General features: G+C 47.4%; 1 long non-coding RNA gene across 2 annotated transcripts; it reads right to left on the bottom strand.

Moving 5' to 3' along the window:
• Positions 1 to 289: 289 nt before the first annotated feature.
• On the bottom strand, positions 290 to 21,436 carry LOC146789918 (uncharacterized). 2 transcript variants are annotated; one of them, XR_014969495.1, is made up of 5 exons: positions 21,346 to 21,436; positions 21,184 to 21,256; positions 21,025 to 21,094; positions 8,461 to 8,671; positions 290 to 3,642 (listed from the first exon to the last, which is right to left on the bottom strand). It is a non-coding gene; the product is annotated as an uncharacterized LOC146789918 (long non-coding RNA). The 2 variants fall into 2 exon arrangements; XR_014969496.1 differs by lacking the exon at positions 8,461 to 8,671.
• Between the last annotated feature and the right edge of the window lie 2,752 nt (positions 21,437 to 24,188).

Here is a 24,188-nt window from a genome sequence, read left to right as displayed (position 1 = left end):
ATAACTGGCCCCAGACATGGAAAACAGCAGCTAAAGTAGAGGAGGTGTTGTTCACAGCAATGTGAGGAGACAAATAAATCAATTATCAAATTTCCGCATACATGTATTCCACCTATGCTGTCATCGCCGTTGGCGGTCACAGCCATTGGACCTTGACCATCAAAACAACACCGTTAGCCTATGGCTGTGTGCACTTGGATGGTACCTTCTAACACACAGTTGACTTCCACTGGCGGTCTTAGCTTCAGCATGTCCTACAATTGCGGTCAGGCATCCGCCATCTTAGTAGTTGCAAGTACAAAATTGGTGATGCTAATTGTGTCGGCATCAGTGGAAATAACTTCACAATCATTGATAGGGTAGTAAAACTTTGTCTCTGCACTTTTATTTGCAGCAAAAGGACAGTGTGTTGCATTACTGTGTAGAAACTCGATCTTACTGCCATGCCCTGTACACCAGTGGTGAGTAACCTAATTCTGGGAACCTCCCATTTAGCATCATAGGAGTGATCATTATACATGTTCGAAGGTATGAGTGGCAAATTTCCATGACAGACACACGTGAAGATCATAATAGTGATTGGAGGTGCGTGTTGGACTGTACACAATCTATATGTGTATTATGATAGTTAAACTGGTGGCAGAACTGCAGTTTTTTACCACAGATTCCTTCCAGTACACAGTGGCAATTTCTGGTGGTATGTCTCTATGAATGTTCAGTCGTGTGATAGGAGAAGTGCTTTCTTCTTTAATGAGACACTTTGACACCTACATCCAGTTCCCCAGATGGCAAGATTTGGCAAATTTGAAGGCAGAATTCGATTTAAAGCTTGCATGCCACATGTGATTGGATCGATAGATGGCACTCATATTGCCTTGGTACCACCGTACAACAAGGAACAAGCTTACCGAAACCGCAAACACTTCTATTCAATCAATATGCAAGTTGTCTGCCTTGCGGATTTGTATATCTCAAGCGTCTGTGCCTGTTTCCCAGGATCAGCACGGGACTCCTTCGTACTGAGAAACAGCACCATACCCCAGCTAATGTCCCAACTCCAAAAGAGAGGACTTGGCTTGTTGGTGAGTAAGAACTGTCCAAACTCTATATGGTAATGTCAAGGTAGGTCAACACTGACTGTGAGACTCATTTTTGCACTTATGTCTGACTTACGTGTAGGCAACTCAGCATATCTCAATCAACCTTGGTTGTTGACACGACTGAGGAACCTAACAATGCCAAGGGAAGTCCACTTCGATGATGTGCAGGGGAGAACACGGTGTCCTGTGGAGCAGGATGTTTGGCTCCTGAAGACCAGATTCAGATATCTGGACAAGACAGGGGAAGATCTCCTCTACTCACCCAGTGGATGTGCCAAATCGCTGTAGCCTGCTTCATGCTGCCCAACTTCGCCCTGAGATGGAACATCCCTATCATCGCAGAGGATGACGACCACATCAACCCACCAGATGAAGACCATGAAATTCCAACTGAAGATGATAGTGATGGAGAAGAGGGAGAGGACATTTGTCAGGATCTCATCAACAACTTCTCCTGAATGTAAGTATTTTTATGACCGTACATTACTAGGATTGCTACAGCACCTCATGTTGTGATGATGACATAAGTATTTTAAGCAGATTTATAAGTAAAACCAGACCTGGGCAAGTTGTGGTCAAAGGTGTATTTGGAACAAGATTATGACACATGAGTCTTGTTTCTGTTGCAGTGTTCAAGTTACATTGTAGGTCACGACTCTGTTCTCCAGATATTGACTATGTTGACTTTTCTATATGTTTGAATTCTAATGCACTCTTTATATGCTGTCCTGTTCTAGGTACATACACCTTGTCATGTTGATTTGAAAATTTGAAAGTTGTGACATCTGCGGCTGTATGTTGCTGTTTGGGAGCACAAATGTGACATGGCTGGCTCCTGGAACTGACAGACACAGAGTTTGGGAGTACCAATCCGGCAGCAAGACAACTTGCAGAGTGATTGAATGGGAGGTTGAACTTGCACTATGGACTTGTTCCCTGTTGTGTGTTGGTCTTGATACAATATGGGTGCCATCATGGACTCCGATTGCATGTGGGTGTGTAGCATACTTATGCAAAGCACACCTCACATTGGCTTAATCATAATGTCTGGTGAACTGGATGCAGCTGTGAATGTGTCTCTTCAAATACAAGAGGAGTTATTCTTAGCACATAACTGAACATTGTTTGTGAGATACCACCAGATATTGTCCCTGTGCACTGGACAGAACCAGTGGAAAACAAATGCAGTGCAGCCCTTACTTTGACTATTGGTGTGATACTTCTTAGATCTGTGTTGTCAGGCAAGAGATATGGCACCAAGTGATGACACTGGTCCATGACGATTGGCCTCAACACCTCCAAAATATCTAACATGTTTCTTTTTTCCACATATGTAATGTCAGTGATTTAAAAATGGTTTCTACCATTTAATTTTGGTGTACTGTTATCTTTTGACATCATGATAGCCCATTGTATTTCAGATGGAAGAAAGAAGGTATTTTTCAAATTATTTTGTTGGCATTTTTGTGAAACATGGTTGTGAATCTATGGTAAAAATTGTGTACATGCTAAATATCCATTCCTACACAAGCAAAAATGTGTGCATTTGTAAACCTCAGATGGGAATGCATGGATGTGTGGTAGTTATGGAATTAAACAATATGTGATATGGGGAATAATGAAAGAGAACAGTGAAGGAGTCAGTCAAGGTGCATGAAGGTATTATTTCAGAGAGCAAATTGCTTGGAGTACAATGCCCAACAGGCTCCATCCATCTGAAAGGGAAATGGGTCCAGAAATAGTCCACAAAGTTAATGGTTGTCATACATAGGGGGATATTAGGTTCAACACTTCTTGCTGGTGTGGTCTTGGTCTGACCAACCGAAGAAGCTGGAGGTTTCCATGGACACTCTGGCTTGCCAGCAAGGGGGGATCCGCAGATGCAGTAACTGGGGTGCTGGCTGTGGTTTGCACCTCTGGCAGGGCCTCCCTTCCTGTGGCTAATGCTGATGTTGAGGGTCCTAATGGTTAGCACCACAGGAAGAGGTGGATGGTGGTGGAAAAGTCCTGGCCAGAGTGTAGTTTATGTCCACCAGCACCCTAATGAGGAAGCCTATGTTGGTATTGTGGGCTGCTAACTCTGTGTGTGTATCCCTCTGCGCCTGCTTCATCTCTGTGAGTTTGGTTACTATCTGATGTTTGACTGGGCCTGACTGTCCCCAGTGGCTTCACTCTGCTGGCCCACAGATAACCTCCTTCTACCCCTGCCCCGATAAACCTGTGCCCTGTGCCGAGTTTGGGGTGCCCCACTGGTTCCTGGCTCTTCAGCTGCAGGGGTGGTGCTGGTGACCTCAGGTGCCTTGGCTAGGGTGGGCACAAGATGGGAGCCACTGTGCTAGGGGCACAGGTTGTGGCAACAACCGGTGGCTGACCAATTGCGGGGGGTAGTGTTGTGGGCACAATGAGAATCACTGTTGGGGTCTGCCCAGTCAGCCCAAATGGACCAGCATGTAAGCCTGTCCTGCACTGTCGTCCTCACTCTCGGCATCGCTCCTGGGGTCCAGTGGTGGTCTCTTCATTGGCAGAGCTCTGGCCACATGACCTGTTGGGTAATGGAGAACATTGTTATGGTTTGATGTGTGATATGTATCTTCTGATCTTGCAACACAGTTAGTGACATTAGAGGGAGAAAACCATAACTAGGGACTAATTTGTTGATATTTCAGTTTTCATGCACATCATATTCTGACAATTAGAGATTAAATACTTGTACTTCGGATATGTAGCTCATAGCATGTCCAGATTTGTGGGGTGCTTGTTATTGTAGTATACATGATATTTAACATCCATTCTATCCACAACATAAGAGATTGGTTTCGTAATGTTACACTTTCCAAGGCCTAGCTGAGTACAAGACAGTAGTTGATACAATTTCATTTTGTCTTTGCCATTTGTGCTCATGTGAGCAGTGCTGAGTCAAAGAGTCACCTGACACTTCACATCTTTAGATTTTGTTACTGGCTTTCTCTGTTGGCCCAACACACTTTTTGTGTCATACATCATGCAATGTTATAATACAGTTGATGTGACCAGGGCTACATACAGGACAGTATAGTGCTGTGTATCTGAGAACCGCATTGGATGTCGTCTGCTCACTCCATGGGAGTTGTGGCTCAGTTGCTTATAGTGTAACATTTAACATTGTGCAGATAGAAACTTCAGTCTTGTTTTGGATGACTAACACAGGGCATCATGGTAGTTGTAGTCATTTAAATACCATATTTCCTGCCATATCTAGATGGTTGGTGTCATACCTATAGACATTGATCTCTTGGTATGAGCTATACCTTTAAATTGGGTGAGATCAGATGTATCAGGGTATATTTTTATTTCTCATACGCTTACAGGATTAATGGCATGGTGTGAAAACTGTTGTAACATAGCCTACATGTGACACAACACATTCAAATAGGAAAAATTTCACCCCTGAGACTAATTGTTTCCAGTTTGTAAGTTAGGGAAATATTTGCTGCACTCATTGTTGAGATCTGATTTGTGACTAAAGCAGCTAGTTAGGTTTCGTGTTAGTTTGTAAAGTATCACTTACCAGACTCTCCTCCCCCATGTATTCCATGCATGCCTTCAGTGTGGATGATGGACAAGACCTTCTCCTTCTAGGGTAGTAAATGCAATAGTGTGCTTGGAGTGCCACCGCCAGTCCTCGGGGCATTCAGGTGTTGCCTAGAAATCAAGTTACACACCTTCATCCTGAGGTCGTCCCAGCGGTTCCTTATATCCAACTGTCTGCATTGAATGGTGCCTACCGCGTTCACTTTGCAGATTATTCTGTCCCACATTTCCCTTTTCCTATTAAGAGGAGTAATGTTGGACTTGGTTCTACTCTAATAATTTCATCCACCAGGACTGACAACTCTTGCTCAGAAAATGTAGGTTTCTTTTTTTACGTGACATAATGAAATTGTGAAGGGTCTAACACTACAAAATTAAAAGAGACACCGGAGACAGAAAAAATGATGGAGCTAGAAAAGTATGTGGAGTATGACCAGTAAGAGGTAGATATAGCCAGCCTTCTTTCTGTCCGCAATTTACCTTTGAGACTGCTCTGTGGCTGTGGAGTGGCAAAGGGTCATGGTCTGAAATGGGATGTGGTTTATAGTGTGCTATGCAGGTGTATCCAATTAACCAAGGAACACCAGGTGTGTTGTTTTTGTGTCCATCTAAAGGCCACTGTTCTGTTCTTTGCTACGCGTGAACCTTGATGGGTTCCCGGTGCTAGAGCACAGCCGTGAGGGATCTGCCAGAACTGCAGTATTCTCATAATTGGGCAGTCAGGAGACCACCATAGTGATGGCGTTGGCAAACTAATATCCAGCATTTTAGTCTGCCGCATTGCTGGCGATGAGCACTCCGTCATGGTGGTCTCCTGCTCAACCTTCATTCATCGTAATCATGCAGATGGAGGACCACCATGGCTGTGGTAGGGCAGTTGGACCTCCAAACTTGTAATCAGCCTCTAAGCCCCTGTTTAAAAGTAAAATTTCTTCCATTGTAATATTTCAAACCAGTTGTTGGTTATGAACCTGATAGCAATACATTTACATGTTTCAGACCTTCGGCAGTGCTACTGATAGCATATACATCTGTTTTGTGTCTCTAGCAGAAGAGGTTTGAGAAGGAATAAGGTAATAAGAGCATGGTTTACATGCATATTTTCTTAGCACTCAATGAAATCTGATGACCCATAAGTGTACATCAAGTTAAATGACATGCACTGATATTTTCTATGTCATCTGAGTCCAGCCTTGATATGAGAGAACCAGATCAATGCAGAATTTTCAGGATAACTACTATGTACATGGTTTCCATTTATATTTATATTATGTAACTGTGTTTTATGTAGATGTCCTGATAATATGGCCTTACCCTGGATCAGAGTGACCTACACTGGACACTCTTGTCGAAAACAAAATGTGAGGAATAAAGCTTAATGAAAGACAGTGGCTTCATCCAAAGAATGAAAACAACCATGTGCTCTAATTCTAAAATAAATAATTATATAATAGAATGCACCGGAAAATGATGCTATGTGCTTCGTTGTGGTTTTTGCAGGTGTCTTCCTTAGGCCTTATGTAAGCATCAAGATGGAGCAATCAGGCATATGAAATTCATCATTTATTATTATCTATGATAAATTCATTTTTCTTAAGAAATGAGGACGTAATGTTTGTTCATAGATTTGAAAGAAGTTGATCTAAAATCTTTATTTTCTAACAAGTTAAGAGAGATTTTTTGCAGAATATTTAATTGTAAGTGAATTAAAAACACCTCCTAGGATATTCATTAGAATGCTAAATTATGAAACAGTCGCTTTCAAAAGGAGCGAAAAAGTGCCACATTCGTAGAATCGGAGAGTAAACAGTTCTTGCTGGGAATACTGATAAACAGTGCCTGCGCTGTTTTCTCCTGCAGCGATGATAAATGTGCAGAACCATTTTGTCAGGCTAATTAAAGCAAGTGTAAAAAAACAAATAAAACAAAACACTTGCTTTGCTTGCCAGAAACATTAAAATCGTATGACAGATTGCAAACTGTTAAAATGTGTTCAGTAAAAGTTCATAGTCTGTTTGACTTTATTTCAGGCATCACATTTCAGCTCATTGTTGTATGCTAGAGTGACAGATTGCTGAACATATTTATTGTGTTGTAAAAACCTTCATACATAGCCAGGAACACCGGGCCTGGAACCCTGCAGTCATAACAGAAATGATTTGGAAATGTCATCATATTCTCCTGTGAGCAGTTTTACTTTCTGTCTACAAAATTGTGTCATTACCATTTCTGAATAGTTTACCTGTTTTCAGGAAAGTTGCATTGCACTTTAATTAGAGACATGTAGCACAAATTGGACTGTATGGTAATTTAGAAGACCAGGAAAATACCTCCTGCCCGCACTACTGGGTTTTGAGTGCGTTAAATATTACACCGTATTCCACAAAACCCATAATTAAAACCATATAAATTACACAATAAGTATGGGGGTTCATATCCCATTCCTTTTTTATGATGTTAAATACCTGGCAAATTTCATGGCTAAATGCAGTTGGCTGCAGCGTGATATCAAATCTCTAGTTTTGCAATAATTGATTGCCTTTCCTGGGAGGTAGTGTGGCCTAGTTCTAGAGCTCAAAACTTTGGAGAATGATTTTATTTCCGGCCTCGACTCAGCCTCTCGTTACATCAATTAATCTCCCAGTGTCTTAAAAAAAAGTTTAACAGCCTAGTTCCTTTGGAAAGCGCTCTAATGCCCTAGGGGGAGCTTCGTGCTATGGAGAAAACAACTCTGAGAAAAATCTAAAACAAAGATGTTAAGCGCACCCGGACTAGAAGTGGTTATGGATATACCAGTGTTTATCATATGATCTCCCCCTTTTTCCCGCCTCTCCCTTCCTTTCTTTCTTTCCCTTCCTTTCTTTCACCTCTCTTGTTTTATAATCAATTTTGGATTTATATTACATTATATGATGTATTTCGAATTGTTATATTTCCTTTTTATATCCAATAAACTTCTCTTTAAACTCAAGAAGTGGTTATGGAGAAGTGACCACAAGTGAAGAGTAAAAGTGGGGGTGAGGGGAGCTAAGGCATACATGAAGATGTTAGGCCAAAACGCAAGTCGAGAGACCGTCAAACTAGAAACGTGAAAACAGTACTGTAAAATCATGTGTTAAAATTTGATTTTTTTACACTAACAGCTCTGCAAATGTATTGAAGATTGCCGTCACTTGGGGGCTTTACACAGCAATTGGTGTGAAGTTTGTAGCATATAAAAACAACGTTTTGAGAGTGATTGTTTGTAAATTAGATTACTTTACCTTTTCACTTACCGCTGGGGGATTAGAGGAAGCCGCGGCGGCGCAGGAGAAAGGGACAGATGAATGCCACATCCTTTCTCCTTCAAACGCCCAGTAATCCTGGCAGTTACTATGTGGAAGAAGGGCCTCATGGCACGCCAGATCATACTTCAGCCACCCCCGTCCACATCCTACTCACAACATTCACTAAAGCTAGAGCCCCGGAGCAAACCCAACTGCAATTGATGCTAGCATTTAACCACCCCCTCTTCTCAACCTCCACAATCATTGTGAATTTTATTTCAAAGTGGATGTGCATTTTCATCAATTATCTTCAGGTCTAAAGGAAGTTTATGTTAATGCATTGTTGCCTATTCACCAGTTTCAACTGTAGTACAAGAAGGTGTAGTGAGTAGTGAGTTTCTATAGTGCATGAATTTAAAATTTTCCATAGCTCACTTTTAAACTTGGCAAAACGAAAAAAAAATAGTATTCTAAAAGTTCCATGAACAATTTTGAGAAGGGTGTCTTGAAATTGTGATTTTTACCTGCAACATGTAAGCCAATAATCGCATTCCAAAAGTCCAGTCAGTCTGGTGGTTCTGCAGTCCCCTTCGCCTGCTTTCTAGCTCTTATGGCACTTTCATCTCAATTTTTTTAATCAGTCAGCGACCGGGGTTAACATGCTCTTCCAAAAGACTGCCTCATTGGAAAGAGGACACACCTCTAAGAAACGCTCACCTTACAGGTTCATCCCAACTGGGGACAAAGACAAAGTGTGAAAATGAGCAGAGCTTAAAGACGTATCTCACATTAAGATGCTGCTTAACATAGACTTGGAAAAAGCCAGACCTCAACTTGGACCATTGCAATACAATCTCTTCTATCCACTCACAAATGCCCCGTCACAAGTTAATAAGCTAATAAATAAGATCATCTTCTACAGTGAGGAAGAGGACAAGACCTTATTTCAGTGAGAAGAGTCAGAAAGATTGGTGCTGTTTTGACTTGTCTTTGGATTAATAAAGGGCTCCCGTAACAAAGTCCAAAAAGGCAACTGCTCAATGCAGATTTTAACTCCACAAGTTATCAAGCTGTAGGGGCAAAGAGGGTGAAATATTGTCGAAGGATCAAAGTGAAAATATGATCTCACACATCAAGTTATTCCGACATATCATGATTAATATGGGTTTTGCTGTTCCAGAAGAACCATGTACTTCTTCAAAAACATTCCCACGGCAATTTTAGAAATCCCTTCAGTGTTATTTACCCATTTGTGTGCTTGTGTTGGATATTATGCTTTGAAGATGGAAGAATCCTGAAGAAATATCAATGGCTTGGTCATGATAAAATTGTATTCATTAGAAAAAAATGGATAGAATGCTACCAGATGTGGTAGAAGTGGATTTAATGGCTTCTAGCTAGGTGGGGACTACTTCAAAGAAGATATAATCCTTTCTAGTGGACCCCACAGATAAGAAGATAGATCCCTCATTGAAGGAAGCATACAGAAGTATACATGTGGCAATTAGGGCTGGAATTTATGGTGCTTATGCTGACAATCATTAATCTCAGACTTTAAATAGTTGTTTAAGGAAGTGGGAAGTGGAGCCGAATGTTCTACTCTGGAAATGATGGAGAAGCAGACAGAATTTGTATTGGAACTATCATTTCAAGTAGTAAGGGCCTCAGTGCTTGCCAGTGGAGCTAAAATATCAGCAAGAACAAATCTATCATTAAAGGATTGTCACACAGATTCCAAACATAAAGCCACAGTGTTGAAAATGCCTTTCCCGTATAATAGGCAGTTTAATATAGAAAATGCACAAAATATTTGAGAGAAACACAAAAGAGTATTCTTCCTTTCATTAGCAGTCACATTTTGGGAAGAAAACAATTTTGCAGCCTTCCAGAAGACAACAATGTTCTTCATGATCTAAAAACTCAGAAAGGAGAACATATTATGAAAAGATTACAAAAGCAGAAACAGGCAACCACAGAAAAACAAAAATCCTGACTACGCCTGGAAAGAATAAGAATTTCTGACAGGATATCGGATTTGCCATTTTCACCAATACTGGGAAGAATACCTTCAGTTATTTGAGTTCTTCAGATTGTGAAACATTGGTATATGATAGAGTTCAAGAGCCGCCCTCTAGTTTCAGTGATCAGATCACCAAATGGCTGAAATGTCACCAGAAACAAGCATTGTCAGAGGCCATCCACACAACGCTTCAGATGAAGACCTTAATTCTGATACCGGAGTAAGATACAGGTCAATGTTTCTATTCGATCTTCTTCCTAGTACTAAAGGCTTGAGGGGTTTCTGAACTGTGAATGACCTGAATCAATGGATTATGGACAAGAAATTTAAAAATTAGATTTTTCAACAAATAATTACTTTGGCTCAAGCAGGAGACTGCATGATAACAATGGATGTGTAGGATGCATGTCTTCACATACCTATCTCAAAAACCCATCTATATCTCAGATTTTGTGTGAAAGATGGATATTCTGAATTCCAGGCTCTACCATGTGAATTGAAATAGCTCCCTGGATGGTCAAAAAACTAATGGCACCACGAACAGCTTTTTTTACATCTTCATAGCTTGGCAATCTACCCGTATCTGGACAATTGTCACCTGCATGCTCCATCAGTCCAGGAATCAGTGAGAACTGAGCTTGGCAGAGTCTTGCCTGAAAGACACGGGGTTTAGTTCAACAATTTCAGCTGGATCTGTCACAAGACTGCATTTTTATGGGAGTCCACTTAAAAACAGATATTCATAAAATACTTTTTCCACAAGAAACAGCCTTGAACTCATGAGCCTGGTATCAGATCTACACAAAAAGAAAGAGGCTCTTGCATGACTTTGTTGAAGGTTCAGGGCCATATGACAGTGTGCATCTTCACTGTAACATGGGCACTGCTCCATGTGTAGCCACTAGTGAGTTAGCTGCAGAGGTTTTGAAGCCTGGCGTCTCAACATTTCCAAAAAATGATTGCAGCAACAGAGAAGATTCAAGAGGAGATAAAGTAGTGGATTTGTTAGCATTCATTTGAGAATGGGATGGCTTTTCAGGTGGTAGCACAAAAAGTTATAACAACAGATGCCAGCTTCATAGGCTGGGAAGCTTGGATAGACAATTTGTCTGCTCAGGCTCAACGGTTGTTCGAGAACAGCCAAAAATCCTCAAATTGGAGTCGATGGCTATTTCCAGAACCCTAAACCTTTTCTCCCACAGATAAAGGGTTGCATGTTATGTTGAGATCAGACAATGTTGTAGGAGTTACATATTTAAATCATCAGGGGGAACGAGGTGCCCTTCTCTGACTACTTTGGGAGCACAAATATGAATCTGGGCACACAATCACCTGTTATCTTTAAGCACATCTTATCATAAGATTCTTATGTGAATGGAAAGGGAAACGCTTGAGAAGACTCATTACGCAGGACTGTGTCTTAATTCTCAATCTGCCTTTAATTAAGGAGATGTTTCTGAAGATTCATCAGATTCAGGAAGCCATTTAATGATCTATTGCTCAAGGCCATGGAAGACGGGAGAATGGACGTAGATGCAATGTCAATGCAATAGCGTCAGGAGTTATCTTATGCTTTTGCACCAATATCTCTGATTTTGAATTTATTGCTATAATTGAAAGAGATCAACAGAGTAACCATTTTGATAGTGTCCTTCTGGCTCAGGTGATTGTGATATCCTGTGTTACAGAGGTTGTCAGTTTGTTTTTCAGCACTGAAGGATTCCAACTATCCCTTCTGTTTTACATTATTCTGTTCCAGCAGAGAGTCCTTTACCAGCCAGTTGAGAGGAGAGGGTAAGAGAGGAAGAGTTTTACTTTTCACAGTGTAGAAGTAATTCAAAATTGTGGGAACTCAGAAATGGTGTAATGATCATTCTATGTGTCCAGTCAATTTCCAATATTGTCTATTCTAGAGTGGTTCCAGGGAGTGTTGCATAAGCACGAGTACCCTCACATTGGAAGCTCAATAGTTGGCAATAAATGATTTCAGAGATCCATAGGACAATCTGAAAGATGGTTAAGATGTGATAAATAGATTTCTGAGGAGCTTTGGATTTGTTTGCCCTATTGCTTGCTCAGTAGTTCCAGAATGAAATATGATGTTAGTACTCAAAGCATTCTAAAGTCATGCTTTTGAGCCTTTGGAAACAGTTGTTTTTAAATGTCTTAGTGCGAGAAATTGGGTTGTTAGTTGAGTGGTAGCTTGGCAGATAAACAGTCAGTCTTAACTTAGAGGCAATGTGTAAAGTATTTATGATTAAGTATTTATGCTGCACACAACAGTAATAAAGTGAAAACAACACAATAAGAAAAACCACCAATTTAGAAATATAGAGTACATTTTAATAAATTATTTGACAAACAACAAAAATCCAATTTGTAGAACTGGCGTTAGGAATTTTAGGTAAAGACTAGTTGCGTGAGACCGGCTCAAAGTCAATAAATATGGTCAACCGCGATGGCATGTGAGTCAAATACAAGAAGTGGGTTGGGCCTGGGCAGCAAGTACCTTTGGACTTTGAAGAAATTTCCAAGAAAAGTGTTCTGGGGAGGTAAAGTTAAGAGAGGCACGGCTGTAAGTGGTGTCCGAGGAAGGAGTGTTGTCATTAGGGAGCAACTGGATGAAGTTACAGTGAAAACTTCTTCATTTGGACTTAATCACTATTTTGGAAGTCGAAAATCTCCATCAGGACGAGGTTGTAGGCAGACAGCAAGAGTTCCACAAGGTCAAGTACTCCTTTTGTGAAGGGCTGCTTAACAGGATTTGCAGTTGTGGAGAATAATGTGGTGGGAGCTGCCATGAAGTCAGGCCAACCTGCGATGTACTTTGGGTGGATAGAGTAGTAGGTTAGTCCGAGACTCCCCTCGGTTCTCAGAGCAATTTGTACCCCCATGTTTTTTAAGTCTTAAGTTTCAGATTTGGTTATCTGGGAACCTTTAGCACCACCACCAAGGGTCCAGGACTAGAGGGGCACCACTGGGGTAATAGAATTCACTCAGGTGGGTTAAAGATATTTGGAGCCTTTTTGGCTCTATGGCTCTGATCAGGCAAGCCAACTAGCCCTTGGAGTCAGTCTGGTAGCAGTGGGTTCAAGTGATGAAACAGGGTTCAAGCCGCAGGGCAGGCCTCTGAGGGTTCCAGATAGGCTCCAGGCAGTATAGCAGTCCTTCAAGGTACATCAATGAAGTCTTATGGGGTATACACCAGGCCACAGCAGCAGGCAGTCCTCTGGGAGTACTTCTGCAGGTCCAGAATGTTAACTGAAGAGTCAGTCTGAGGGGTCTATTTTTATACCTGGTGTCTTCTTTGAAGGAGAAGTTTCTAGATAATTCCGTTTGAAATGCTTGAAGTTTCCTGACTCCCCTCTCTTGATGCCAAGCTGGTTGCATTAACAATGATGGGGTGACAAGCTCTTTATGAGAAGGCAGAGCACAGCCAATTCAGTTGCAAGTGAGGCTGTATACAGTTCCACACCCATTCTGGCAGTTGATGCTTAATCCAGTCTCATCTAATCCCTCTATTGTGTGGCTATCTGAGAGAAATAAACAAAGCCAAACTGCCAACTACACCCAGTCACATGAACCAGTAACAGGTTGCAGGCACCGAAATAGTTATAGCAGGAAAATGCCAACTTTCTAAAAGTTTGACAAGAAAAACGTGATTACCTGAGCCCTCAAATTACTTTCAGCATATGTTGTTAGGCTGAAATGATCAATAAACTAAACTTTTGTTTGATCAGGTTTTTATTAACTCGTGTTATTTTCGATATAATTCATTTGTTTTCTGAAAATTCATAGAGAAAGACATGTTGTCATATCAAGAAAATTACATACAATATTCAAAAGAACATTCAACCACTTAATTCACATAGTAAACAATACACATTTAACATTACACAAAATGACAAGCTAAAAACATACTAAAACAACGAAAAAGTACATTAAGCAACTTATTATCTTTGCACGATTTCACAATTAATCTTCACAGTATATAATTCATCAGAACGTCATAATCATCTTTTGCGATCAAAGGGAACGATATTTTCCAGGTAGGGGAAAACAATTAAACTCCCTCAGTGTCTGCGAATATTTGATTTCAGTTCCTCTGTGAAAAAATGCCAACGCGTTTCGAATCCTGGTCCTCACGATACAAGGACTCTCATCAGGGCTTCTGAATTTCTAGATTTGCTCTGGACTTCATTCCTACTTGCAATGTTGGTTTATCTAAAACAATATTAAACACAATATTGCGAGGGGGCGTGGCCAAGATGGCGGGGTGAGTGGACGCTTCCTCCCGTAGCTCCTCCGGCCCGGCCAAGCTAAAGCCCTTTTCTTATGCTTTTCTCCCCCCGCTGAGGCTCAGCGCGGGAGAGGAGCGGGGCGGAACATCAGGGGCACACATCGGTGCTGTTTTGGTCCGGATCGCCCCGGGGGAACCCCCCCAAAAGTTCGTCCGAGATCAAGGGACGACGGCGGTGAGCCCGAGGGGCGGAGCGTATTGGAGAGCTGTCCGGGCGCCTCGGTTGGGCCTGGTGCTGAAAGCTGCGGTCTGGAGGGGATCTGGCCCGCCGCTCGACGGTGACTGAAGGAGTCTGGCGGGAAGGGGCCCGACGGTGTGGAAGGCTTGGGACGGGTGCCCCGGCACTCGGACTGGTGACGGCGACACCTTGCACTGCGGAGGCCCTGACCCCTAGCCGAGGTACGGCGGACTCTTTGTTGGGGTCGGCTCATCTGGCCCCCTGTGCGTGACTAACGGGGGCCGGTGGTGGAACTTATTTCACTGCGGGGCGCCTCGGAGGCCCCGGGGGTGTTGCCGGGCCTAGTCGTTGTGGCTTGCTCCGCCCGGCCGCCATTTTGTCCCCGAAGGAGCAGTGGTGGCGACCTCCGCTGAGCCCTGGATGCTGGCTGCACACGACCTCCCGATATTGCTGTCTTGACTACCGGAGGGATGAGCTGTTGGGACCCCTTCGCTGCGGCCCCCTTGGCTGTCTCACGCTAGCTCTTGCGGCTGACGGTGACCGGGCTAGGCCGCCATTTTGTCACCTGTGACGCAGCGACCTCACTTGTGGGGGATTCCCCGGCCCGAGTGCTTGCCGGCGGCTGAGCATCTCTGGGGCGCCTGGATCGGGGCCCGACTGCGGAGCTGACGATGGCTGGAAAAGGAGGCCCGAAGAAAGGGGACCGTACTCTGCCGGACATGCTTGGCAGGGCCCAGCACTTGCGGGACAGGACACAGCCCTCGCCGGGGCCCTCCCGGGCTCCGGCGGATGTGACTGGAGGGGAGCCACCCGTCACGAGGGCCTTCATGGAGGAACTGTTTAGCTCCCTCAGGGAGGACTTCCAGACACTGAAGCGGGAGGTGGCCAGCGAGGTCCGAGAAGTGCGCAGAGAGGTGGAGGGCCTAGGTGAGCGTGTGGAGGCGGTGGAGACGGAGGGCCAACAGCGAGCGGAGGAGATAGTCCACCTCCAGCAGGACGTTCTTCGCCTCCGGGAACAGTGTGTGGAGCTCCAGGCCCACTCTGAGGACCTCGAGAACAGATCTCGGAGGAACAACATCCGAGTGCGTGGCGTGCCGACTGCGGATGAGGGGTCCGATCTGGGGGGCTATCTGCGGGCCCTGTTCCGAGAAATCCTGGGGGAGGCCGCGGACTTTCCCATCAGCATCGACAGGGCGCATAGGGTTGGCCGTCAGCGCCAGCCATCGGCACCCCCACCGGACATTCTGGCCTTCCTGCCCGACTTTCCACTAAAGGAGCGTATCATGGCTGAAGCCCGCAGGAAACAGCCCCTGACCTTTCGGGATCGGCCGGTGGCGCTGTACCAGGACCTCTCTGCCATCACTCTACAGAAACGCAGGTCCTTTAGGATTGCCACTGACTTTTTGCGCGAGCATGAGACGCCGTACTCTTGGGGTCACCCCTTCCGCTTGATTTTTCGGTGGAACGGAGTATTGCATCAGTTACGCTCCTTGCAAGACATTTGTGGTGTCCTGGGGCTCACGGCAGCGGAGGAAGAGGGAGCTACGCCGTCGTGGAGGTCCTCGGAGGGACGGAATCGGCGGAGGTCATCGAGGCGGCGCTCAGCGACCAGTGCAGGGCGCCCGGACTCCCCTACCATTAGGGCGGACAGGGCCGACGCCCTGAGGGCGGCGGCCGGGGACTCGATCGGCTCCTCTAGCGTGGCCTTGACGGCCTAACACAATCTCCGGGGGGAGATGTCTTTAGCTTCTTAACATGCTTGGCACGGGGCGGGGGGGTTGGGGGGGAGCGGGTGGAGGTGAGTGGCTGGACGTCCACTTTGCTATTTTCTACGGACTTGCCCGTTTTGGGGCTTGACTGAGACTATGGGGTGTTTGAGTTTGGGGATGGCTAGTTGCCAGGGTTGTGTTTTGGGTGGGGGAGGGGGTTGTTTTGGGGTTGGGAAGGTCCCGTCCGATGTTGTCTTTGCCCGCTTTGTCTTGGCTTGTCCCGCGCTGCGGCCCCGCGCGCCCCACCCGCTGATTCCCTACCCATTGCATGGCGCTCCCGATCCCTGCGAGGAATGCCGGGCCTAAAGGTAGTGACCCTTAATGTTCAGGGTCTGAATAACCCGGTGAAGCGCAGAGCGATCCTGTCGTTGCTGGAGGGGACGCAGGCGGACATTTGCCTTTTGCAGGAGACACACTTATTGCCCCGAGACTGCCATAGGATGCGCTCTGCTAAGTTCCCCACCCAGTTCTTTTCCTCGGCAGCGAACAAGACGGCAGGGGTAGCCATTCTCCTAGCGAGCTCCTTTCGGGGGGAGGTGTTGCATAAGTGTGCTGAACAGAAGGGGAGGCTCCTTGCGTATCGCATGAGCCTGGGAGGCATAGCATTTACGGTTGGCTCCGTTTATAGCCCAAACGAGCACCAGGAGCGCTTCCTAGACTCCGCGCTGGTGGATGTCACTGCTTCCCCGGACCGACACGTTATCTTGGGCGGAGACCTCAACATTGTCTTTGACTCTGGGATGGACAGATCGGCGCAGCGCTTCCCGCAGACGGGGGAACTGTCCCAAGCTGGGAAGGCCCGGATTGCGGATATGGACTTGCACGATCTCTGGCGCTCCCTGCACCCCACGGACAGGGACTACTCTTTCTTCTCGCACGCACACCGCACCTACTCACGGCTGGACTACCTCCTGGTGAGTGGACCGATGCGTGCCGCTGCCACGGCGGCGGACATCGGGGTCCTGACCCTGTCTGACCACTCTCCAGTTATCGGCGTTTTCCAGTGGCCGGCGGCCTCCCCCTCTCGGGGGGTGTGGCGCCTCCGGGACACACTTCTACACAAAAAATCGGTGGTGCAACGCATCGGGGAGGTCATACAGGACTATCTCACTCACAATAGCAACACTGACACCTCGCAGGCGACACAGTGGGCGGCATTGAAGGCCGTCCTACGGGGGGAATTCATCTCTATCTCTGCAGCCGAGAATAAGGAACGACAACTGAAGAGGGATGAGTTGACGGCTCAAGTTCGGGAGCTTGAGCAGGTCCACCGCCGTACGGGAGCGCCGAGGGTCTGGAGGCAGTTGAAGGCAGCGAGGAAGCTCCTCTCGGCTCTGGATCTTGATAGGGCGGAGTACGCCGCCTTACGTTTGAAACATGCCTACTACACTGGGGGGGACAGATGTGGCAAGCTCCTAGCACACCGGCTCCGGGTCGCGCAACAGCGCAGCGTCGTGAAAGAATTGGTGGGCGCGGACGGGGGGGTTGTCTCCGGGGACGCGGAGGTAGCGGAGTCTTTCCGCGGCTTCTACGAGGCGCTGTATGCTGAGGAGCCCTCCCCGCCACGGGAGGCCGATAGCTATTTGGAGTCGGTGACCCTCCCGGTACTGGACCCGGCTCAGGCTGACCACCTGGAGCGGGACATCCATGTGGAGGAGGTGATTTCAGCTATTGCGCGGCTGAAACATGGCAAGGCCCCGGGCCCGGACGGGTACACGTCGCTATTCTACAAGACTTTTTGCACGGCCGTGGCCCCTGTCCTTACGCGGCTGTTTAACTCTTTCTCCGAACCGGGAGCCATCCCTCCGGATCTCCTGAGGGCGACGGTCGCGGTAATCCCGAAGCCTGGGAAGGACCGGGCCCTTTGCGGCTCATACCGGCCCATCTCGCTCCTAAATGTCGACCTCAAGTTGTACACGGGGATTCTCGCAGCCAGGCTGGGTCCACACCTCCCCGACCTGGTGGAGGCGGACCAGGCTGGTTTTGTGCCCGGTAGACAGACGGTTGACAACACCAAGAGGGTGACACATGTTCTGGAGAAGGCCTCAAGGATCTCGGGGGAGCGGATGTTGTTGTCCGTTGATGCAGAGAAGGCCTTCGACAGAGTTCACTGGCCGTATCTTGAGCGGGTCCTCAAGAAACTGGGAATTGGCGATAAGTTCCGCACCATGGTATTTAATTGCTATAAGCATCCTTCAGCGTCGGTGCGGGTAAACGGGTGTAGCTCTGGTGGCTTTGCCATCGAGCGCGGCACGCGGCAGGGCTGCCCTCTCTCGCCGCTCCTGTTTGCCCTCTACATGGAGCCGTTTGCTCAGAGGATTCGTGACAATCCGGATGCTGTCGGGGTCCGGATGGGCCAGTACGTCCACACCGTCAGTCTCTACGCGGACGATGTCCTGCTGACTTTGGACGACCCTAGGAGGTCGCTGCCTGCTTGCCTCCGAGAGTTGGACGCCTTCGCGGGGGTGGCCGGCTTCAAAATGAATATGAGCAAGTCGATGGCACTGGACGTGTCCCTGGCTGCGGAAACCAGGAGGGATCTACAACGGCTCTTCCCCATGCAGTGGTCCTCGTCCACGGTGCCGTATCTGGGGATTCTGCTGGCGCCTACATTGTCGGAGATGGTTACGGCCAATTATGCCTCCCTCAGCAGGAAGATCAAGGACGAGCTTGGCCGCTGGAATAAAGGCCTGCTGTCCTGGCTGGGGCGAACCGCGGCGGTCAAAATGACGGTGCTGCCCCAGATACTATATCTTTTCCGAGCCCTTCCGCTCCAACCCCCGGCGGGCTGGCTACGACAAATGCAGGCTGACATCTCCCGCTTTGTCTGGCAGGGCCGCAGGCCACGCATGAAGAGGGTCCTCTCCACGCTTGCTCCGGAGGCGGGGGGTCTTGGCATTCCGGACCTCCGTAAGTACTTCCAGGCGGCACAGCTACGCTATCTGGTGGAGTGGAGCAGGTGGGAGTCCGACAAACATTGGCTCTTCCAAGACCAGGCAGTGGCGGGCCGCACCTTACAAGAGGTTCCATTCCTGCGCCGCGCGCACCGCCCCGCTAATCTTTACGCTTCCTTTGTTACGCGGGTCCCCCTGCGTGTGTGGGACGCGGTCTGTGAGGCCCGGGGCCTTACCACCTTCCCTTCGCCGCTCACGCCCATTGCGGGCAACCCGGACTTCTCCCCTGGGATGGAGCCGGGGGTTTTCTCCCACTGGGTGCAGGCGGGCTGCAGGGCACTCTTCCAGATCTATGGCCCGGAAGGAGTGGTTCCTTTTCAGCAACTCCGCCAGGAGTTCGGCCTGACGGAGCTGGACAGATTGCGCTACATGCAAGTTCGGCATTGGGCCCTCCAGCCTCAGGTGCATGCCGCCGCTGCCCGTCCAATTACACCGTATGAGCGGTGGTTGGCTACTCGGACCTCCGACGCCAAACTGATCACTGATCTGTACAAACACCTACAACCCCCGCCGTTTCACTACTACAATCCGGGGAGGGAGCGTTGGCACAGGGAATTGGGTAGGACACTCAGCCACAAGGAATGGGACAAAATTGCGTATCGGGCGCGGCACTCTGCATACCACACGGGCCTTACGGAGACCTTCACTAAAGTGTCCACATACTGGTACTACACCCCGGAGAGACTGTATGAAATGCATAGACACACTGACAAGGGGTGCTGGCGGAGCTGCGGGCAGGAAGGTACCCTTACACACATCCTGTGGGATTGCCCAGTGCTGACCGCCTACTGGAAGGAAGTCCTGGACGAGGTGGATGAGCACTTTGGGATAGAGCTGCCGCGCCTCCCGGCGTATGTCCTGCTGGGCCTCCCCAATGACCTAATGTACCCACTGAAGTCCCGCAGGGGTAGGCAGATTGCGATAGCGCTGGGGTCTGCGGTTCAGAACATTCTGATCCACTGGCGCACATCCACCGTCCCCTCCATCACCGGTTGGTTGCACAGACTCTGGCATGTGCTGGGGATGGAGAAGCTGTCGCTTACGGCTGCGGGGGAGATAGACCAATTTGAAGAGCTATGGCAACCCTTTCTAGCGCTGCTGTCCACTGAATTCCGGGAGCTCACCTGCCCGAGGTATCTTAGGCTTCTCAGGCTGCGGCCGCCGGTGACCCCGGCGGACTAGCTTACATGTGAGATGGGGACCCCCGGGGGGGGGGGGGGGTGCGGGGCTTCCTGGTTAGGGCTACTTTGCTGCGGGACCATAGGACGGGGGGGAGGGGGGAGTGTTGTTGTTTTTGTTACTGGGAGGATGGGGGATGGGAGGGGGGGGATTGTGTTCTGTTGAGGTGTTGACTGGGGGGGGTTTTATTGCTCCGCTTTTGGGGGTCGGATACGCGCGTGGGATTCCACAGCTTGTAATTTTAGCGTTCATCTACTGTGTTCTTCCCTCTGAGCCAACGCTTCACCTATTGCCAACCCTCTGGAGATGCATCCCTTCTTCTTTGACTGTATTCCATGTATCCTGCCTCCTGTCCCCCTCCCCCATGGTTTGTTTTGTCTCAATAAAAACGTTTTAAACATAAACACAATATTGCTATTATTCGTGCTCCATACTTTCTCCTTTAAACGTAAGCACCAATCGTTATTGCCTAGACTCCCGCAAAAAAATAACTGGCGTTAAGTTATCTTGTCATCTCCCGATTGTGAATCATTTGTTGGAGACCTGAGCTGTGTGCCCTCTGCCTTGATGTGCCACCGTTAATACTCAGTGCCCTTCAGGGTTTCTGTAAAACAAAACCATCAATGTTGTTCTAACAGAATTCCTACTTTAATTTTGGGGACAGCATACTGGCTGCCAGTGTGCGTACCTGAAAAAACAGCTGCCGATCTCAAGCCATTCTCTGCCTCCCCTCTGTTTCTTCCTAACGCTTGTTACTACTGCAGACAAAAATTCACGGGATTAATTTTCTACCCTATTGTGGTACATACTAATACACAAGCTGGACGGAATGTCAGTATCGGCTTACCTCTGGAGAAACCTCCCACAGAAGTAGCCCGCAAATTCACTGCAACTGACCGCCCACGTCGTGTAGCGTATTACTGAAAGCAGAGGTTTTTTCGAATTTAGTCAAACCGCTGGCAAGCATGACACGTTTTAAAATGTAAAAATTGATGTGCAGGGGGCTTACCAAAAGTTAGGAGCTGACTTGAATGGTACGTATTCCACTGGTGCATTCGTTCTGAGAGGCAGGCAGTTAGCGTTTACACAACCACCATTACTTATTGTGAGAAGCTGAGGCACTTGGGTATTGTGCTATTATAGTAAAGAACCAATCGTGAGTCATTGAAAGGAACTGATTTTCATAGTGCATTCTGGGACACGTAGTCTTTAATTTGCTCGGATGTCATGTAACGACCGCAGTTTGGAACAAGATTACTTATCAGTACATGTTCATGTAAATACAAAAAATCTTACAACATTTCACACTCTCAAGAGCTCAGTCACTGTGTTAAGACCTGTTAAAGCACTATCAAATTTCAAAATCAAATACGACTCATTCTGGAGTAAGAGACTATCCACATCCATCACATGTTTTGATACATTGAGGGAAAAGAGGACTGTCCACTTAAAGTCGTTCTCGCTATGAGATTTAGCAATAAAGTGCTCAACCATCGGTGCAGTTAGCACCTTTTTTTTAATGTGGCAGCGATCCTCTGATTGACTTGTTGATTCATTTGGCCTATGTATACCTTATTACATGGGCACACAATAGCATAAACCACATTCTTGCTTTTACAATTTGCAAACGCCATATGTTTCCATTTTATGGAATTATGAACAAATGCAATACCTTCTACGGATGTATTGCAAGCAGCACAATTGCCGCATTTCTTTTGGCCCTCGATAGGTTTGAGTTGCCACTGTGTGCACAAATCGCTTTTAGCCTTTTTGGGAATGATATCAGCCCTCACAATTTTCTGCCCAATACTTTGATTCCTCTTCATGGCAAACAGTGGTCTATTGTAAGTGCAATCAAAGTTTTGCAACAAGTGCCAGTTTTTAAAAATTATCTGTTTGAATTTATTAGTGGCCGGGCCAAATGTAAATGCCGGGCTTGTAAAGGTAACCACCACGTTGTGTGAGGGCTTCGCGCTGCGCGCATTGTCGTGGCCTGCTTAAGGAACTTTTAAACATCCCTGGTTTTGGATTTGATTTCATTTTGGTTTGTTGTCCCTGCTTTTAGGAAAGCTGCGCCCCCCCTGGCCCTTGCTCGCACCATAATTGTTTTTAACACCGCACTTTGCGGGTCCGGGCTCACGGGGTCACGTGACGCGCCGCTGCCATCTTGCTGAGGGCTAATTGCACATCCTGGGCTCTGGGGTTAGCGCTCCAGCGCCGCTGTTCCGCCTCTTTGCCTATTTAAGGTGAGTGGGCAGGTGGGTCAGCCTTGTAAAGGTAACCACCACGTTGTGTGAGGGCTTCGCGCTGCGCGCATTGTCGTGGCCTGCTTAAGGAACTTTTAAACATCCCTGGTTTTGGATTTGATTTCATTTTGGTTTGTTGTCCCTTGCTTTTAGGAAAGCTGCGCCCCCCCTGGCCCTTGCTCGCACCATAATTGTTTTTAACACCGCACTTTGCGGGTCCGGGCTCACGGGGTCACGTGACGCGCCGCCGCCATCTTGCTGAGGGCTAATTGCACATCCTGGGCTCTGGGGTTAGCGCTCCAGCGCCGCTGTTCCGCCTCTTTGCCTATTTAAGGTGAGTGGGCAGGTGGGTCAGCCTTGTAAAGGTAACCACCACGTTGTGTGAGGGCTTCACGCTGCGCGCATTGTCGTGGCCTGCTTAAGGAACTTTTAAACATCCCTGGTTTTGGATTTGATTTCATTTTGGTTTGTTGTCCCTGCTTTTAGGAAAGCTGCGCCCCCCCTGGCCCTTGCTCGCACCATAATTGTTTTTAACACCGCACTTTGCGGGTCCGGGCTCACGGGGTCACGTGACGCGCCGCCGCCATCTTGCTGAGGGCTAATTGCACATCCTGGGCTCTGGGGTTAGCGCTCCAGCGCCGCTGTTCCGCCTCTTTGCCTATTTAAAGCTTGCATTGGCGCGCAGCGGTGACGCGCAGCGGTAGCGCCTGACTCGCGCCTGAGTCAAGCCAGAGTCCTGCCCGTCTGCGCTCGTCAGCGCTAAGGAAGTGCGGGGTGCGGCAGACTCTTACATCTTCACTATGGCCCCTCCGTCTTTCAGGTACGGTAGAGCTGATTTACTGGCCGTACGTGACCTTTGCTTCGTCTGTCCACTTCCGCCTGTAGCACCACTAAGGGGTCCTTATCGGTGCACTTGTTGCTGCTGGCACCTGCCGCCCCCATCTCGCATTCGCTCCAGCCACATTTCATCTCGGCAGATCAGCGCGTTGGAGGGGAATGCGGCCAGCATATATAGCCTAAATGTCAGATCTCTGGTTAAACATCAGGCGGAGATCTTTGACATGGTCACCAATGACTCCACTGATGTGCTGTTTATGACTGAGACTTGGCTACAAGACGATGACACTGCGATTTTAAACCTTGCCTTCCCCCCTGAGTATACCGTGGTAACGCTCAATCGCGGTTCGAGAGGTGGTGGGATTGCAATGGCGGTGAAACGGCGATTTCCATGTGAATGGAAAGAATTAAAACTTCCAGGTTGTGAATGTGCTCGTTTCAGAATCTCTCTGTCTCATTGCTTTAGCTTCTCAGGTCTTTTAATATATCGGCCTCCGGGCTGCGATGCGGCATTTAGGGCTGCTCTCCCGGACGTCATTAGTATAGAAGCTCTCGGCTGTGCTAATTTTAATGTGGTCGGTGACCTCAATTTGCATTTTGACTGTCCTTCCCAATCTTCCATTAGGAGCTGTCTAGCAGATCTGGAAGCTTTGCAGCTCACACAGAGAGTGATGTCCCCCTCCCATTCTGGTGGTCACATACTGGACCCGTTTTTTACCTCCTTAGAGGAGATTACTTTATGCCACCCTGTCCAGCTGGCTTGGACAGA

The sequence above is a fragment of the Triturus cristatus genome, chromosome 10 (genome assembly GCF_964204655.1).
Source record: "Triturus cristatus chromosome 10, aTriCri1.1, whole genome shotgun sequence".
In the NCBI taxonomy this organism is placed as follows: domain Eukaryota; kingdom Metazoa; phylum Chordata; class Amphibia; order Caudata; family Salamandridae; genus Triturus; species Triturus cristatus.
This window is presented reverse-complemented; position numbering and strand designations above follow the sequence as displayed.